Here is a 12,001-nt window from a genome sequence, read left to right as displayed (position 1 = left end):
CATTTCATTCCCCTGGCTCCCCAGGCACTGGTGCCTACTGTTCTTTCTGTCTCTATGATTTTTACGACTCTAAGTATCTTTTGTGTGTGTGTGTGTACACATTTAGCTTTATTGTAACAAAGCAACTAGTACACTTTTAACATTTAAAACTGAGCATCATCTTTCCTTTCCAGTGAAACAAAAAGAAAATTTAAAAATAAAAAGGAACAGGGCCGGCCAAGTGGCGCGATGGTTAAGAGCTGGCTTGGGACGCCAGAGGGCCCCGGTTCGGATCCCACATATGAGGGCCAGTGACACTGCCCTCAGCTAAGATGCTGAACAACAGCTCAACCTGGAGCTGGGCTGCCATGAGTCGCCGGCGACGGCGTAGGCTGCAGCCCCTGTGGCAGTGAGTTGCCATGGGCTACTGTGTGTAGCCAGCAGCCACAGTGAGCGGCCGTCCAGAAGCCGGCGACTGATCTGCCTCGCCCAGGAAGAGCGCAATGATGGTGCCAACTTGGGCCAGTGAAGCAACGTCCTCCACAACTAGACTGAAGAACAAAAGGACAGCAACTTGTCTGTTCCCCTTCCCCCAATTCCCCAATTAAAAAAAAAATCTTAAAAATAAATAAATAAAAATAAAGAGGAATAAAATTACAATAAAGGATGTCAATTCCGAGTAAGATCCTACAGCTTCTGCTGATTCTCCCATTGAGTGGCAGGGCTCAAGTCCTCATTAGGAGGAAATTTTATTTTAAAAGTGTCATCTTAAACTGCAAGGATGTCTGTTAAACCTCACAATTAAACATGCCAAAGGAGAAGCCATGTTGTCAAAATGCCCACTTAACCCACCCAGACATCTCAAACCCACTGTTTGCTGACCTTCTATAACCCCCTTTTTTTTTCTTTTTTTAAACAAGAGAAAGTAGACAGATACATGTTGGTAAATGCTAACTGTCCATATTCACATAGAGACACAGTGTAATCTCTGAGCCCAATATACAGAGAAAGGAGGAAAAAAGCTAGAATTCTATGCACTACTACACAGGGGCCTAGCACTCTCCAGCTTCCAGCAGAGCTAAGGGAGCAGACGGTTCTTCTTTTTTCCCACAGAGCATGGTGGTGTTGATTCCATAAAGTTTTTGTTGAGATAGGAAGGGATAAAAATGAATTTGGAACAGAAAGGGGCAGAGATTCTTTTCCCACTGTATTCTGCTGAAGTTATTTTCCCCCAAATAAGATGAGAACCATGGTATAAAGGAGAGAAAAGAGACCTCAAAAACAGGGCGACTGAGCACAAGAGGAAAAAAAAAAAAAGACTGCAACTTGCTCCCAGGGACTGGAGAAAATTAAAAAAGGTTGAAAGTCATCTTCTCCTTCATCTTCCTCTCCTTCCTCCCCCTCATCATCATCTTCATCTTCTTCACCTTCATCCTCATCCCCTTCCTCATCAATATCTTCCAGCCCTTCTTCTTCGTCATCATCATCATCATCTTCTTCTCCTTCCCCTTCTTCATCATCCATGTCAGGAACCAGGTAGTACTGTAGTGGATTTTCCTTCCTTTTCAAGGCTGAGTCATATTCCATTCTGTGTGTAGACCACATTTTATTTATCCATTCATCCGCTGATGGACCCTCAGTTCTTGAATGTTTTTAATTGTCTATTCTCCCACACAGTGAGCTGAAACCTGCCTTCCCATGACCTACACCCATCTGTCCAGCTCTGTCCTTGGGGCCCACAGCATCAGAGCGACCCAATTCCCACAGGAATCCCTGGATTTGAAGAGAGGTCCTGAATCCCCACCACCATCTCCTCAAAGGTTAAGCAGTCTCTTTGACTATTCATAATTCCCAGACCCTTTGCCCTTGCAGTTTAGGTTTTTAGACCTACGTCAATTCACTGATATCCTCTTAAATAGGCATTATCCTAAACTGAGCTGACCTGTACTGTCCTCTGGGGCAACAACCTCTCTTACCTCGACCCTTTATTAACACAGCCTCAGAATGCATTGCCTTTATTTTGGCAGCCATGTTTCATTGATTCATTTATTGAACAGGTTTTATTGGGTACCTCATAAAAGATGAGGCAACTCAGCATAGTAGCTTAGAGCTTGAACTCTGGAGTGGAACTTCCTAGGTCAGATTCCAAGATCCTTTCCTCGCTATGTGCCATGGAACACGTTTCCTAAATTCTCAGAGCTCATGTTCCTTATCTACAAAATGGGAATAATAGTAATAGCGTCCGCTTGCCTGCGTTGTTGTCGGGCTGAAATGAGTTAGTTCACGTAGAACGTTAGAAGAGTGCCTGGTGCTCCACAAACGTGCTATTTCTCTCTGCAGGATACTGTGCCAGGTGCTGGGAACATGGCAGTCAGCCAGGCAGATCAGCCATGGGCTCCTTGTGGTTTGCAGTCTAGTGAAATGGTGGAACAAGTAAACCATTACATGACAACCAGAATTTATTCATGGGCAAACACATAATTAAAAGATCTTTTTAAAGTAGAAATAAACCCCAATTACACCACAGCGTATGAAGTCCTATGATGAGAGAATTACAGGGTGATGTGGGAGCATGAAAGTGGGGTCCCTAACTCTCCCTCATTTATTCACTCATTCATTTATTAAAAATGAGTATTTACTAGGTTCCTACCATGCGTTAGCTACTGTCTTAGATTCTGGGAAATAGCAATGGAACAAAACAAAGATCTCTCTCTCTCTCTCTCTCTCTCTCTCTCTCTCTCTCTCTCGACGCTTACATTCTCTTGGAGGAAGACAGACAAAAGCATAATAAATAAAGCTGCAGATGATAAAATTATATTACACATTAATGAATAATAAACACAACTATAGTTACCATCTACTGGGTGATACGGCTGGCATGGTTTTTGATAGGTCATATGTTCTATGTGAACGACAGTGAGGACTTCTGGGTGATTGCAGGGCTTCTGGCTTGAGCAACAGGAAGCAAACGTGTGAGATCAGGGTGGCTTCCCAGAGGCGGTGGCATTTACACGGGGACTGGAAGGACAAGTAGTGCCTATTGAAGTGAAGAGAGCCAGGGAAAACATTCCAGGGGCTAGAGTTTATACCAAGCTTATGGATAACTACAGTGTCGCGTGAAGTCTTATAACCAGTTCGGGAGTGCTCTGTCCCGTCTGGCATATCCATTAGGTTCAAGACTTAAGGGCACAACTCTATGTTTTTAGGAATTTTAAAAACATCCTTGACTTTTAGCATTCCAAGAAGCTACTCCTCTTAGTATTGTGTCTTCTAAGAGGTTGATAAGTCTGCATTCCATGGCCTTTTCCAGCAGTTTGATTTAAAAAAAAAAATTGTTGAATTGAACCTGGTCAAGGACACAGTCCTGTGTCACACCTCCCTTCCTGCTGATATTGGCCCTATTAATCAACCTTCTTGGGGGTAGAGCTACAAATCAAGCCAACCATAAAGTGATATTACACGGCCTGCACTTCTTCATCCTACTCCCTAATAACAGTCCTAAGGATCAAAGGAGATAAGATATGTGAAAGTGCTTGAAAGTACTCCCGAGTTACACAAGTTGTCATTATTTACTATATATAACTTGGTCACCAACTTGTGGGAATGGAGAGACACGGGGACTAAGTGAGCACCTTGCTGTCATAGAACAGAGCAACCAGGCTGTCTTTCTACCTGAATAAACGTGCTACACTGTAATAACGTTATGGGTACCAAATGTATCAGTCTTGAGAGCTTGCCGTTTCTCTTGATGTAACTTTTGTGGATGTGAAACAAAAGATGAGAATTTGAATTGGTCCTTTTTATTGTAACACTAAAATTAAATTTAGCAAGTTGTGTTCATGCCCTGATTTTATATACTTGCATTTATCAAAAATATTTTGATAAAAATTTTACATACTTGCATTTGGGGGGAGGGGTGGATAAAAAACAAGACACTAAAAAAGCAGAATTAAGTGCTTCTTAAGAGACAGAAAATCTCTGGTGAACATAAACATGCTATGAAATATGTCTTGACTAGAGTAAGAGGTGATAAACATTTGTCAAACACTAAAGGGGGATTGACATTAAAAAATATATACATAATTATATACACACATACATACATATATATATGTATATACACACACACACACACACACACACACACACACATATATATATATATATATATAGTTTTTATAGCTTCTTTTTTAATCCTATAAAGTAGAAATTCCTGTGGCTATTTTATAATTGAGGAACTAGACTGAGATGTTAAGGGATCTTTCCAAGGACATAGAGCTAGGTAGGAAGTAGTAAGTCAGGATTTCTGACTTCAAAGCTCACCTTTTCTACTATGTTCTGCTTCTTCATCAATTGATCGCACACGTTTCTTGCTCTCCTGCTACGTGCAGAAACCTGTGCTAGGTTCTGGGGATATAAAGGAGTATAAACTAGGGACTCTGGTCTCCAGGGACTTAAGATCTAGCAGGGGGACCAAGGTATGCACTGAAACAGACAAACCACAGTACAAGGTAGTAAATGATAACTGTCATGTGGGTGATATAACACACACCCTAGAGAAGTTCAGTGGAGAGAGATGTGTGTGCACTGTCAGAGGTCAGGGAAGGCTTCCTGGAGGAAGTGACATTTTACTTATTCTTTTGCATCTCTTTGGCCAACTCTGTGCCAGGCATTGTTCTAGGCACTGCGGACACAGTGAGTGAAGATATGACACCCAGTGTCTGTTCTTGAAGCTTACTGTGTGTGTGTGTGTGTGTGTGTGTGTGTGTGTTTTGAAGGGAGGAAAAGAATAAACAAACAAATAAGATAATTTAAGAAAGCCTTGGATGCTATTCTTTTTTTTTTTAAGTGATGGGGGACTGGTTTAGATTGTTCTCTCTGAGAAAGTGACATTAGAGCTTATGCTTGAAAGACAAGAAGCCACTCATGGGAAGAGCTGGCACTGGATGTCCCAGGAAGAGTAACAGCAGGTACAGAGCCCCAAGAAGGGAGCCAGACAGAATATGTGGCTGGAGCCTGGTGTGCAAGAGACTTCGAGACTGAGGAAGAAGAGATGGACCAGAAGGGCAGGCGCCTGACCATGCAGGGCCTGGGAGAGCCCGGCCTTGGAGACTGTGGCTTTGGCTCCTAGGGCAATGGGAACTCCTTGAAGCTGCATGCTCCTTGAATAATGTGCAGCTTGGGATAGCAAGAAGGAGACGTGTCTGGGGATGGGGGGGTCCCTCTGTCCCTAATCAGGAGATAATGATGGAGGGAGAGGAGCAGTGGTCAGCCTAGATTCCCTTCTAAAGTACTGGAGGAATAGAAGTTCTTCAGTGAATTCTCCATAGCACTCACTCTTGTCTGCACGGAGGGAGGGAAGGAGGATAAGGAGGGTGTTTTTGTTCTGGATCTACATCAGTTACAATCAATACATGAGATATAGTTTTCCCCCAGAACACATAACTATTTCTCCATGTATCGCTATGTATTGACTTTACACATGTAGAAAAGTGTAGAAATCTTACAAATTTCCACAAAGTGAACACACCTGTGCAACCAGTACCCAGGTAAACAAGCAGAGCAAAAATAGAATCCCAGAAGATCCCCCTCATGGTTCCTGCTGTCACAGGGTCCTTTCCAACACTAACACTTAGTGGTCTCCGATTTTGAACTTTCCATAAAAAGAATTCTATTTGGTCTATATTTTGTATCTGGCTCCTTTTGCGCAATACAGGGTGTGTGAGATTCATTCATGGTGGTGTCTCGAGTTGGCTACCATTCGTTCTCATTGCCACGTAACATCCCATTGTGTGAACATACTGCTGTTTATTCATCCATTCTGCTGTTGATGGACACTTGGATGCTTTCCATTTGGGGGCTATTGTGAATTGTGCTGCCACGAGCATTTTTGTACACGTTTTTGGCATACAAAGCATGCATTTCTGCTGGGTGTATATTAGGAGTAAAATAGCTAGGTCAAAAGTTATATGTATGTTCAGCTTTAGTAGGTAATGTCAGCCCATTTACGAATTGGTTATGTCAGTGTTGCTTAGTTTTAAAAACCAGACTAAAAATACTTCTTCTGATTATGTTAACCAAATACCCTGGTTTTTGATAACCTGTCTTAGGTAGGCAGATTTCTTGGGAAAAACTGCTACACAGTATACTGCTATTAAATACATAGACTTTTCAAATGACCATATTTGGGCTAAATTGAGAAGGATGTATTTCTTATATCAAGTGGGACTCTGGTAATTAACAAAGCAGAGTTAAGGACTTCACAGTTTGTGTGTGGCAGGATTTTCCCATAGTCTGGGCCTTTAATTTAGGGAGAAGATACCTTCCAGCCTATTCTAGCATAACCACATTGAGGCCTTGGGTATTGATGCTCACCCCCTGACGCAGTGGCTGGGGAATGCAGTCTGGGAGCCTGAGAGATGGGAGAAGATCTGGCTGTTCTCTGAGGTCACTCACAGGGCTCTTCCCTCCTACTCTCCATTCTGAAGGGAACTATGGAGACGGGTAAGTCCACGGTGAGCCTTAAGCAATCCTTCTTCCTTATCTGAAAGACTCCCACTGCCAGCTCAGCCTTTGCTTTGTTCAGTAATGACCCTGGACACCTCCAACCGCACCTGAAACTGAGGTCCACACTTGAGAGACATTCCATGCATAACAGGGTGCTATGGACAGAGAAAACAAATAGGAAACCCAAATGCTACACCACAATGGTGGGTGCTCCAAATCTCAAAGCACCTGCTTCTGACAAGGCAACCCTTGGAAGAAACAGACATTTAGTTATTGAATCCCAGTCTGTCTCTAAAGCACATGCTTTTTATTTTTACGCTACATTATCTCCTGTCTCCTAGAGTTCTCCTCTTCTGTGCTCAGTGATCTTAATAGAGGCCTTGGAAATACGGCAACCACGCTGTCTGAAGGACCCTGATCAGCAAACTCTTATTAATGGTGCCTGGAGCTCAGTGTAAAACTCGCCTGTGCTAATATGCTGTGTCAGGCGAGCCTGGCCAAGGTGGAGAATTGATGACTATTGATTTTTACAGAGCAGGCATGTGAGATACGACTAATGACAGCAATAAAAGAGTCTTATCAGCCTTACAGTTTATTTCAAAGGTGGGTGGGTGGGTGGAGGAAAGAATACTGAATGAAATCCCTGTTTTTGTATCCCAGTTCTGTCACTAACCACTTCTGTGTCCTTGGATAAGTTAATTTACCTCTTGGACCTCTTTTGCTCACCTGTGAGATGGGACTCACAGACTACATCATATTCTAGGTCTGTTCCAGTTCCCCAGCTTTGCAACTCCATGATCCTAAGAAAAGTCGCACCTTAACTTAGCATTTGTGACATCTCCTTTGGAAGCAAAGAAAATGTCACTTTTTTTCCTCTCGTCTCCATGCACTGTGTTCAAAGCCTCAGACTCTAATGTACAACATGTTTTAATTTCTTGGAGATCATGAATGTCTGCAATACTATAATATTATAGTATTATAATATAATAATGGTATTATGTAGGAATAAGGAGCTCTTTGGAAGGAAGCTCTTACTCCTTTAATAACTATTTATTGTGTATTCAGTTGGCATCCTCAAGGAACTTAGAGTGTAACGGGACAGTAAAGGCATGGCTAACATGAAGTGGAAGGTGGTGAGGGCCACGAAGGAGGCATGAGTGACAGGTACAGCTCATGTCTTGCAGGTCAGGGAAGGCTTCATGGAAGAGGAGCCAATTGAGCTGAGAAATGAGTGTCATTTCACAGGTGGAGACATGGAGAGCCCTCCCTTAGAGGACAAGGGAAGGAGGGGACAGAACCATAGGTTTAGGGAGATGGTTTGGGGATGGGAAGTAAGGGCTGGCTCTAAGTAGGGTGACCGTATGTCCTAGTTTTCCCAGGACAGTCTCAGCTTAGACTTCCTGTCCTAGTGTCATCACTAACAGTATACCTCTTTTCACTCTCAGAAAGCGTCCAAGTTTGGATGACAAATTATATAGTCACCATAGCTCTAAGTGATGCTCTCTCAGGGGCCAGCTCTACGCATGGCTAATAGGATCTGAGAGGTCGAAAGAGAGAGGGGGCAGAAGCGACTCAAGGGCTGCCAGCTGGTTTACCTGGTAAAACAGAGGTAAAATACAGGGGGAAAAAATGGCATTAGAAAGAGTTGCCAAGTATGAGGAAAGTTTATGAATTCAGTTTTAAATCAGAAAGACAGCGCTGGAGGGGGCCCTGTATACCATTGGGTCCAATTCCTCCTTTCCCAGGTAAGGGAACTGAGGCAGAGATACTAGACAGGACTGGCACCCAGGCCTCCTGCCCCTCGTTTGCAGCTCTTGGCTCTCGTCCTCACTGTACTGAGTTGAAGAGTGTCCCTCCAAATTCATGTCTGGGTGAAACCCATCACTATGACCTCATTTGGAACTACGGCCTTTGCAGATAAAATCGAGTTAAGTCATACTGGCATAGTGTGGGGCCCTAGTTAATATGACAAGTGTCCTTATAAGAAGAGGGAGATCTGGACAGAGAGACACACAGGGAGAAGGCCGTGTGACAATGGAGGCGAAAATTGGAGTGATGCATCTACAAGCCAAGGAACAGGAAGAGGCAAGGGAGGATCCTCCCCTGGGAGCCTTTGGAGGGAGCACGGCCCTGCTGACATCTTGATCTTGAACTTCTAGCCTCCAGAGGAGACTATATTTCTGTTGTTTCAGGCCACCTAGTTTGTGGCCTTTTGTGATAGCACTGACACACTTTCTGAGTTTTAGGTTCAGGTGGAGTATTCAGGTGGAGCTGCCTGGAAGGCATGTAAAAAAGGCATGTGGCCCCTCCTCTGGGATGCAGAGGAGGGGTCAGGATTTAAAACAGTCAGGGTTGGTCATGGGAACATGGGAATGGAAGACAGGACTGAAGAGAAGGGAATGGAAGGGAAGGGAAGGGGAGGGAAGGGGAGGGAAGAGAAGAGAAGAGAAGAGAAGAGAAGAGAAGAGAAGAGAAGAGAAGAGAAGAGAGAAGAAGCTCTGAGGACAGGGGTTGAAGAGGAAGGAGAGGTAGAGGAGGAGGCAGAGGGCACTGTAGGAGGCACAAGAAGAGAGCGAAGTGAGGGGGGAATTCCTGAGGAGGTAGAGGTCAAGAGGTCACACTGGGAAAGGGGGGGCTGATTTGGCATTCAGGTCATGGGTGACCTTTTCGTGATCGAGGGGAGATCACTTTTTTAGGGACTTCAGGACAAAGAGAAATAGGGCAATAGCTTAGAGGAGGGATTTTATTAGGCTGTGGAGAATTGAGTATATTTGTGGGCAAAGGTGAGGACGGGGGAAATTACAGATGCAAGCTCTTGTGGTGGGTGGCTATTGAATGGCCCGAGGCCCATCCATGCAAACACACAGATATGGCACACCCTACCCAGGATTTAGCCAACGCTTTGCCTCAGCTGGAGCTTCAGCACTCCTTTGTCACCCCCTCTGTCCACCTCTGGGGCCTCGAGCCATCCTCTAGGGGATGGGCTCTTGAATGAGAGTGAAGAGCAATTCAGTGACAGTGTGGGCCCTGATGTGAGGAGGGGGCATCATTGGGTCTCGTCAGTGGAGTGCAGGGGCAGCTGCTCAGGAGGATGGCATAGGAGACAGGGGACTGTCTCACAGCAGTGGAGCCCAGACTGCGTCACACGGGATGACTGGACTCAGCAGTCATGTCTGCAGAAGCATGAGCACAGCAGGCTCTTCGGAGGCAGAGTAGGTCAGCATTTCTCTCAACCCTCGCTTCTGATCCTGGCCCGTCACCACCCTTTGTAAGCCTGGTAAAGTGAGGCAGCTCTGTGTTCTCTGTGCCTGACGGCTCTCTCCCATCCCTTCTTTGTTTGCTCGGGGGCTCTGGAGTGAGGCTCCCTTTTCACCTCCATTTCTTCTTTCTCATGGGAAGACTCATGCCTAACTATGAATCACAGATAAGCTTTTAGGAAACACAGTGCTGTCCTTGGGAAACTGAGACATTATGGGATTACAGGCCAAATCTGTAAATAAGGGAGGGATCTGCGTGTCCAGAGGTCCTCACAGCCCTCCAAACATATAAACTTGACCTCAAATTAATGTGGTAATGGATGGCATACATTGAGAAAAACATAGACAGGAAGTACACCTTCCACCATGGTGCCACACTACATGGTACTCCAGGACACATCATACCCACTGCAGCCACTCCATGACATGGGCCTCCTCTCTGGTAGAGGAGCGCTGGGGCCCCAGTGAGAGACAAAGCATTGGCTAAATTTCTGGAGAGGGTGTTAAGGTATCTGTGTGGGCAGGCAGATGTCAGAACTAGAATAATTACTGTGGAAAAAGTAAGTTTCGAGAAAGCCTGAGCCTCTTCCTTCTGCACCCGTAACTCCTTTCTGTCATCTTTCCTCCCAACGCCCCCAAATTATATATACTTCACCATGATATTTTATTCTACCTTTTTTCTATATTCCACTCACCCTGTGTTAAGCATCAATGCCTGTGGTCAACAGATGAGGAGGCATGCCATCCAAATAGGCCAGAGCTATACAGCTAGTAAATGGTGGAAGCAGGGGTTGAAGGGCCCATGACTCCAAAGTCAAGTGCTCTTCACCCTACAATGTCTGTAGCTTCCCCTTTCTAAGTGGAGCTTGGCTCTCAGTTGACTTAGGGTGGTATGATGACATCTTCAGAACTTCAACGTTCAGGAACTTTATGTAAGAATCCGGTAAACTAGTAAGTCATTCTGAATCTCCTGGTCTGTCCCACAGGAGAGGATCACTGCTCTGCTCCTGGGTCCCCATGCTGCTTCTTTCTTGTTGGCAGTGTGGCCAAAGCACTGGGTTAGTTGTGTCTACGATGTCCACCCCTCTCCAATACGGCCTTCTACAGAGGTCTAGGACCAGGGCTGGCTGTTGTATTCTGACATCCAGAAATGGCTCCTTCATTAGAATGCCCTCTGGCTACACACAATATTGTTGGAATGGGCAAGGAGCCGACCCTAGGCTGGGTCGCCAGGGATAGCTCTCAAATCCACACTGCCAAACTGGCTTCTCAAGGGGACCTCCACCGCTGAGGTGAGGAAGGCCATCTACTGAAGCTGTGGTGCAGGGATCAAGAGACTGCTACCATCACTGCTGCCAACCCCACTGCCATAACTGCCTTGCAAAACCCATGAACGTGGTGACCAGACACTGCAATGCTGTTGCAACAGGGAAGCCACTGCCCACCCCAACTGCTCCTAACCCAAGTAAGTGTCTATGACCTTGCTAGGCAGCAGAAAACATCAAAGCAGCAGGAAGGTGCCCTTTATCCCTCTTCCACCTCCCAGATCTTCCTAGTTCACCTAATTGGCAGAATCTAATTTATTCTAGACTCCTAGCTGCAAGGGAGTCTGAGAAAAGTAGTTAAAAAATTTCTGGCCACTGCAGTACAAGGAGGAGTTTGAGATGGATGCTGAGTACCAAACCACTATATCTATCATATATGGTGAGAAAGAATATTGCTTATAATAAATATTCCAAAGATTTTCTAAATGATTCTGGATTAACATTTATTTACTAAAATAATAATAAAAAAAATCTTAAGTCTCTGAAGATGGTGGGAATGTTCACATTTGCCAAGAGTCCTCTTAACTATCCCAAGGATGACTTTTCTCCACCAATATCACCACGGCAACGTTCAGAGGTTTTCTCACCCATTGAGAGATTATATCCTAAAAAGAATGATTCATTTTCATGCTTTTCCCATTTTTTAAATTATAGAAATAATACAAGTACTATTTAAGTCTGAAAAATATAGTAAAAATAGTTATCAATAATCCTACATTTCTATCACAATAACCACTTCACTCTTTTCATGTGCATATTTACATGTTGTAAATGTAATGTTTATACAATCTTATTTTGTTTTTTTCACCTAATGTGCATCATAATCATTTACCATGTTGCATGATATAATCACAATTTTTTCTTTTTAAAGATTTTATTGGGAAATTGGGTGAGGGGAACAGCATTGGGGAATTGGGGAAGGGGAACAGACAA

This window comes from Hipposideros armiger, unplaced genomic scaffold, assembly GCF_001890085.2.
Source record: "Hipposideros armiger isolate ML-2016 unplaced genomic scaffold, ASM189008v1 scaffold_625, whole genome shotgun sequence".
Classification (NCBI taxonomy): domain Eukaryota; kingdom Metazoa; phylum Chordata; class Mammalia; order Chiroptera; family Hipposideridae; genus Hipposideros; species Hipposideros armiger.
This window is presented reverse-complemented; position numbering follows the sequence as displayed.